Here is a 7,103-nt window from a genome sequence, read left to right on the forward strand (position 1 = left end):
TTTCCATAGTAAGGTTCTGCTCCTTTGAAAATGCCCAACGGTTCTTGTTCTTACCATACAACTCTAACATGTTAACATGCATCTTAAGCAAGACGTTAAATACTGACTTCCACACAGCCACACTTCAGCTACATTCTCACTATTTCCTTTTTATTTGTTAGCTGTAAAACTGAACAAATGGGACTGAGGGACTTTGGCATGGCTCCAAATCAGAGAGAAACGCATCCCGAATTGGCCCTTTGCCCAAAGGTATAATTTTCAGCTGTGAGTTGCCCTTAATTTTGAAAATCATCTTTGTAGCTTCTGATTTTCCAGAGCAGTAGAAGCATTGTGTTTGCTCTCCAGGCGACCAGCACTGAAAAACAAAAATAAAAACACAGTATCTTGCTTTCTTTTTGCATCACATCAGATTTCTTTCGCTAAAGGATTCAACATATTAAGAAAATTCCAGTATAAACGATATAAATACCTTGTGCCTGCCAGCCATAAGTATCTCTACAGTATGCAGATTTCTCCAGGTCATTTGATTTTGGAACAGATCATCCTTTCAAGTTTGGTACTGATATATTTTAAAACTAGATTTCTCTGCATTTATGAATAGTAGAAGTACTTAGCATCAGTTTCAATTATGTTGTTGTAAATAAATTACTCTGTGATTAAGGATAACAATTGACAATACACTTATTTAGTAAACATGTATGCCTGTATGTATAAAACATCAACATATGCTAATGCACAGTATTTTATAAGACTACTGAGCATAGGGACTTTCCAACCAGCATGCTGATATTTGTTTCTATGAATAAAGTCTTCTAATATGTCTTAAATTCCACTGGGCAAATGATGGTTTTAATCAATTAAGATCCATGCTTCTCTAAGAAGATAATGCCTGTAAGAATGTGAATAATTTTTATAGTAGCCATTTTGTTTTTTGTTATTTATTAGCTGTAAGATGTGATATTTTTTCTATTTTAGCAAGTTCAGCTTATCTCTGGCAATTCAATTTTTAAAAATCTGATTGAATTACATCAGCTAATCTTACATATTCTTTATCCCCCAAATTGCAAAACAACCATACAAAATAAAGAGAATTATATGCCTTTTTTTAAATTAGTTCTGCGACAAATACATATCATGGTATTTGGAATCAGACATACCTGGTTTCTAACACCCAGATTAAGGAATTAAATCTATGCAGAAAACACCAGTAACTGCCAATATTCTGACACATTAGCTCTGTGTGCCTGGCATATACTCCCTGAGCCTCAATTTTCTTATTTGAAAACATTGAAAAATATTTCTTTTTTGCAATATTGTTGTGGGGAGCCATGAGATAGTATGTGACTAGGTCTAGCACAGGACCTGACAATATTCAAAAATTTAGTTGCAGTTTTTCTCTTCAGATTATTTAAGGAATATAATCTTATTATAGAAAATTGAAAAAAAAGTAGACAAAAATTACTATTGTCATACCACACACCTTTTTTCTTTCCTATCATGGTTGTTTGTAGTTGAGGTATTGTTCAATATAAAATTTTACATTTCGCTTTATTTCAATTTACTTTATAGCACCAGTATTTTCTCATGTTATGACATGCTCTTCATAAACAACAGTTTTAGTGCCTTTGTACCATTTCCCTATTGTTGGATAGGCGATTTCCAGTGTTTTGTATTGTAGATAGTGGCATGATAAATCCCTTTGTTTCTAACTTTTGTATTTCTGATTATTCTCTCAGAATAGATATTTGTCCCATCTGTTGTTTCATGTTTCTACCTTTTCTGCCTTTTTTGCCTTAATGATTTTTTTTATGATTCCATTTTGTTTCCCTTACTGGCTCACTTGTTATAACCTGTTTTTTTTTAGTGAATGTTTTGGTGTCTGTAGTATACATCTCATACTTATCACAGTCTACCTTCATTATAGTTTAGAACTTCATGTATAGTAGGACTTTAAAATAGTATTTTTCCCTCCCTCCATCCTGGCCTATGTGTTATTTTTGTCCTATACTTTTCCTCTATGTATGTTACAAACACCACAATACACATTTTAATTTTTGTTTTAAATAATCAGTTCCTTTTAAAGGTATTTTAAAAGTAACAAAAATGTGTTTTCTATTTAATCACATATTTACTATTTCTGTTACTCTTCATTCCTTTGTGTAGCATCAGACATTTATCTGGTATCATTGCTCATTTTTCATCAGCCCAAAGGACTTCCTTTAACATTTTTTTGTGGTGCATATCTGCTGGCGATGCATTCTTTCAGCTTTTGTATGTCTGCAAAAGTGTGTATTTAGCCTTCCCTTTTGAAAGTTTTTTTGCTGGGATAAGAATTCCAGGTTGATGGGTTTTTTCCCTTTTCTTTCAGTAGTTAAATATGTTGCTCCACTGACTTCTGGCTTGGATGGTTTCTGATAAGAAGTTCATTGTAATTCTTATCTTTATTCCTCTCCATGATGTGAATTTTTTCCTTGGGTTGCTTTTTAGATTTCTCTTTATCACTGGTTTTAAGCAATTTATTTTTTTATTTTTATTTTTTGAGACAGGGTTTTGCTCTGTTGTCCAGGCTGAAGTGCAGTGGCATGATCTCGGCTCACTGCCACCTCTGTCTCCTGGGTTCAAGTGATTCTTCTGCCTCAGCCTCCCAAGTAGGTGGGACTACAGGCGTGTGCCACCACACCTGGTTAATTTTTGTATTTTTGGTAGAGACGGGGTTTTACCATGTTGGCCAGGCTAGTCTCGAACTCCTGACCTCAAGTGATCCATCCACCTCGGCCTCCCAACAAGTGCTGGGATTACAGGCATGAGCCACCACGCCTGGCCAGTAATTTAAATATGTTACTTGATGTAGTTTTCTTCAGGTTGTGTCTGGAGTTTGATGAACATGAACCTGTGGGTTTGTAGTTTTCATCAAATTTAGAAAATTTTCAGCCAGCACTACTTCAAATATTTTTTTCAGATCCCTAGTCCTAACCTCTGGAGACATCAGTTACATGTACATTAGGCTATTTCAAGTTGTCTCACACACATTGATTCTGTTCATTTCTTTTAGTCTTTTTCATACTGTATTTCATTTTGGATAATTTCTATTGCTGTGTCTTCATATTCATGAATCTTTTATATTGTCTGAACTGCTGTTAATCTCATTCTATGTAATTTTCATCTTAGACATTGTAGTTTTCATCTCTAAAAGTTCTATTTGGGTCTTTATGTCTTATATGTCTCTACTTAACATGCTCAATCTTTCCTTTCTGTATGGAATATAGTTATAATAATTATTTTAAAGTTATTATCTACTCTTATCATCTATGACATTTTTAAGTCTCTGTTGATTAATTTTCTCCTCATTATGAGCCATACTTTTCTGCTTCTTTGCATGGCTAGTAATTGTTACTGGATGCCAAACACTGTGGCTTTTATCTTGGTGAGTGGTAGATGTTCTTGTGTTTTCATAAATATTCTTAAACTCTGTTCTGGGATGCAGTTAAGTTACTTGGAAACCATTTTATTCTTTAAAATCTTGATTTTAAGCTTTGTTAGGTGGGATCAGGGCAGTATTTAATCTAGGGCTATTTTTCTTCCCACTACTAAGACGATAGCCTTCAGAGTACTCCATGCAATGCCCCATGAATGACATGACATGGTTTTTCATTTTTGTTGTTGGGAACATGAATTATTCCAAGTCCTCCATTAGTTTTATTTTACTTTATTTTATTTGTGGGACACCTTTTTTTGGTTAATTGAGCAACTATTATGTGCCAGTTCCCCTGCTATGTAATATTGATTCTTTCTGATTTGCACAAAAACTCTCTGATGTCAGTGGTATTATATATCCATTTTTTCTGATGAAGAAACAGGTTCAGAGAGCATAAATGATTTGCCTAAGATCACACAGCTAGGAAATAGTGGTGCTGAGTTTCAAATCTGTTAGTTTTGAGAAGTGTTCACTCTAATCCTTTCAGATGGTTCTTTCCCCAACCTTGGGCAGTTTCTTCCCATATGTGCTGATCGCCATGCAGCTGAAGACCAACCAAGGTTTCTTTGCAGTTCTTCATAGCTGTCTCTGTATGCAGCTTTCTTCTCTCTACTATTCTCCCCTAAGAACTGTAGCTACCTTGGCCTCCCCAGAATACCAGCAGTGGCTCCTCAACAAATCTAGGGTTTTGGCCTCTGCCTACTTTCCCCTCCCTTGCACCATGGCCTGTAATCTGTCTCTGGGAAGTTCGCTAATGTAATTGTATGACTTACCTCATTTGTCTTCCCTCTCTCAAGAACCACTGTCCTGTGCTGTCTGTTGTCCAATGTCTAGAATCATCGATTAGTATATCTTGACCAGGTATTTAGTTGCTTAGTGTGTGTGTGTGTCTCTGTGTGTGTGTAGGATTATATCTGGTTCCTTTCATTCCATCCTGGCTGGAAATGGAATTCCTCTCAGAATAGGTTTTTTAGGAATTATATGTAACCTTTAAAAACAAATATACTCATCATGAATTCTAAGTATAATATCAATAACACATAAGATAAATAACAAAATTTATTTTTTTCCAGTTGAAATAGCTAAGAATTTAACTTTATCCAGGTTCTACTAATGACTATGATCAAGTTTGTTCTGAACATTGAAACTCACTTTGAAATGAAAGTCTGTTATATGCTATGGTATGTGTTACAGTTTATTCTGAGTTTGCCCTTTTAATTTTATGCTCTTACAAAACATCCCAAATCATCCATTTGGGAGAAAAGTGGATAAATTTCACCAACATTTTCCCTAGCACAATACCTGTCACCCAGAAGGCATGTGATAAGTAATAGTAAGAAGAATAAGTAAATAAGATTCTAAACATACGAAGAAACACTACTAATTTTAAGACGAAGGCAATATGGCTAAGTTTACACACATACACAGACAGAGAATTCAACTAAAGTCCAACATAAGAAAATCTAAATATTTTAATAAATATTATCGGGTAATTTGTTTCAATGAAACATTACCGGAAGAGGAGAATGTATAGGTTCAGTCGGCAGAAACAGAGTATGTTATTCACGAATTCAGTGAAAACCTTGGGAGGAATGGGTTAGCAAAGGAGACTACTTAGTGCGTACATCCTTAAAAGTAAGCTTCCCGTGAGCTCAGAACACAACTGCAGTTCAGATAGTGGAGCAGATGCAACACACAACTGTGTAGGCACCACTTTCCACTGCCACAATTCTAGAACCCTGACTCATGATCATAATATTAAAATGGACAAATGCCATACGCAAACAAATTCAATTGTAATTGGTGATAGAGAAACATACAGTGTCACGTTCTCTACCTTGGGGAAAAGTCTGGGGAGTGGGTGGAGTGGACATGTGCAATGGCAAAAAGACAAGAGCATGAAGAGTGGTCTTGGATTGCAAGTAAAAGTGATTTCACAGGCAGCACATAAACCCCTTGGTTCTGTAATGTTTTATTTCTCCCAGTGGTGGTGTTACAGTCAGTGTTTTCATGAACTCCTGTCACCTTCTCAGTTCTTGTGGTGGCTGTTACTGATTAAAAGAAGATACTAGGACTGGGAGATGATAGAACTCTTTCTCCTGGTGTGGTAGATTTTTGAGAACTAGATTGAGGGTCTAGAAATCGTAGCAACTTGCTGTCTTGTTGGTTGGTGCCACAAACAGAACCCATGTAAGCTTATAACTTCATGTAAAAGATGTTAATCCACTCTGAGTTGGCTTGCCGTAAAACTCTGCTAAGTATTGAATGGTATAAACCCAGACCGCCAGATCTTTTTAAAAGCATAAACACCCAGAGATTCAAAATAAATTAAGAGTAGCTTACACTCTGAGAAACTCAAAATACATTTCCAGATCCTTCTGATAGGTATTTTTCATCACAGCCTGGGATGCACAAGGGCATAATTGTGGAAGTCCACACTACTTCATGTTCTCAAATGTCTTCTCTGATATCTTCTGAAACCTTAAGAGTGTGGGAAACAAACCTAATTTAATCAGTATACTAGTTCACCCCTTGGAATACCCTATTAGCAATCTTTCTAGGGTGTCTTAAATAAGATGTAGCCATTCATGATTTAAAATAAATATTGAATTTATATTTACTATAAGGCAAATAAGGAAACTTCTTGAACATCATAAAGATAATTTATCTGGAACCAAGAGCAAAAATTATAATAGGGGAAAAATGATTAAGGTATTCACCATTAGATTAATAACAATAAGATGCCTATTATCATCATTACGTTTTAAAACATTTTGAAGTTGCAAAGAAATGTCACAATACAAGAAAACAAAATGAGCAGTCTAAATATTAGAACAGAACTATTATTTACTGCTGATATGATTTTATAATTTTATACCTACAAAGTACAAGAGTATCTGTTTTAAAACTATTAATAAAGCTAACAGAAGTTATTACATTGTTGGAGTACAAAAAAAACACATGAGAATCAATAGCTTCCCATCTGCTAGATAGAACCAGGAAAAAATTGAAAGGAACAAAAATAAGAGCTCATTCATAATGGCTACAGAAACTATAAACTACTTTTGAATAAATTTGATTAAAAAACAAAATATACATAAAAAGAAATACAGTGGAGTCATATCATATGCCCATTTAGCATACACAAATTAAATTTCATTTACTCCATGCAGCACATGTTTCTGTTATTTTTTTTTAAGACATGTATATTTCATGCAATAGAGCTCCCCAATGCAAGCCAACTCCTTCACTGGGTATGCAACTTATGAAATAGTAATCTATTTCAGTACTGGAAGGAAAAGCGGTGTTGAATTTATTGTAAGATAATTACATCTGTATACTGTTCTTCAGGGGCAATTTGAAGAATTTTCAAGGATAATTTTGACTATAAGCAATTGTCCCCTCGAATGCCGGTTTTGGAAACCAGCTCCTGGCTGAGATGAGACTCCAGTGTGGACGCAATTTTTCTGAAGGATATAAGATAGGACCAGGACAAATGGACTTAGGCGTTGTAAACATTTGGATTTCTAATATTAAAATAAAGTACACGGAAGCTTCAAAAGAAGCAGAAAACCGTCAAACTATGCTCCCTCCCCCTACTCATTACTGGAGGCATCCTAAGGCAGAA

This window comes from Gorilla gorilla, chromosome 6, assembly GCF_029281585.2.
Source record: "Gorilla gorilla gorilla isolate KB3781 chromosome 6, NHGRI_mGorGor1-v2.1_pri, whole genome shotgun sequence".
NCBI lineage: Eukaryota > Metazoa > Chordata > Mammalia > Primates > Hominidae > Gorilla > Gorilla gorilla.